Below are 1,351 nucleotides of genomic sequence, written 5' to 3'. Positions count from 1 at the left end.
GATGACAGAATGGTGTTTGTTAATATATATATGAGGCCTCTCGAGACACAGTGGACACAGTAGTGTGGAGGCACAGAGACAGGCCAGGTTGTTCTCTGTGTTTCCTGTTGTTGCAATAAAACTCAGCTGATCATCCCGATCTCTGAGTACCTTCATTCTTGGACCAAGTATTTCTGTCTTTGTTAAATAAATATTGCCATAACAGTATCAATGACTGGATGCAAAACAGGTGCAATGATTAACTAAACAGGACCAGGTGTGATGGGAAAAGCAAAAAACTGAACATACCACAAGATTATTGATAAGGACCAAGGCCGACCTGACGGTCTTAACACACATACTCAATGTGTACACACACATGTATGTTATCCTATCCTGACGGGGACTTAACACTGACTTCTATTCATKTACCRGTCATTTCTTTAGCCTAACCCAGACACYTTACCCTAAATMTAATCTAAACTCTTTTACACGTTAGTGTACCGGGMTTTTRGCCTTTATCCCCATARGGAACAATGGGTCCTCACTAGGCTGTGTGTACMAGGAAAATGGTCAAAAACCATCAGGTAGAAAAAACATGCACACACATATACACATGTACTGATAAAACTTCTCTGTAGTTTCTTTCTGAAAAATAGGACAATTTTCCAATCATAAACACACTCAGGTTGAGCTCAGTTTCAGTGYCTTTTGCAAGAACAAAGAACAAACTCTGAATGGGTCAAAGTGRCATTTTGTCCATAAACCCGTGCTTCCTGCTGGTTGAATGATGAAGAAACCTGTAGTGTGACCACAAAAGGTTGACATCTGAGTGAAAACCCTCAGCAGCTGTTAAATGGGTTGCCATGAAATGTTATTAATGGATTCATGTCAAACTTTAACCTGTTTCTGCACTTAGTCAGACAAGTTCAGAGTCATCCTGACATTTTAACTAAATAAGTTGAAAAACAGGATATTATTCGGTCATGAGCACCACCTTCCCTGTACTTTCATTTCAGCAAATGTCAAACACTCTGTTACGACTAAAACTAAAGAGTATGAAAATGATTTCTAATTCAGGCTAAAGTTGCAAAACAGAACAAAAAGCATTATTATGTTACCAACTAAAACTATATAAAACATGGAATTGAACAAAGTCAAACTTACAATGAATTCCTGTCCCCTCACCTTTTTTTTTATTTAAATATTTAATGCTCAAAAACAAGTTGAGCAGATTTTCTTATGATTCGACTGCAGCAGTGTGTTGGACTTTATTACATCAAGGTCAGTAATAACCTGTGCACCGCAGGGAATTGATCTTTCAGATAAGCTTCCAGTGAGGATTAAAGTGAGACCAGTTTCATTTCACCAG

The sequence above is a fragment of the Austrofundulus limnaeus genome, unplaced genomic scaffold (assembly GCF_001266775.1).
Source record: "Austrofundulus limnaeus strain Quisiro unplaced genomic scaffold, Austrofundulus_limnaeus-1.0 Scaffold122, whole genome shotgun sequence".
Lineage (NCBI taxonomy): Eukaryota > Metazoa > Chordata > Actinopteri > Cyprinodontiformes > Rivulidae > Austrofundulus > Austrofundulus limnaeus.
Note: the sequence above shows the minus strand (reverse complement) of the source record.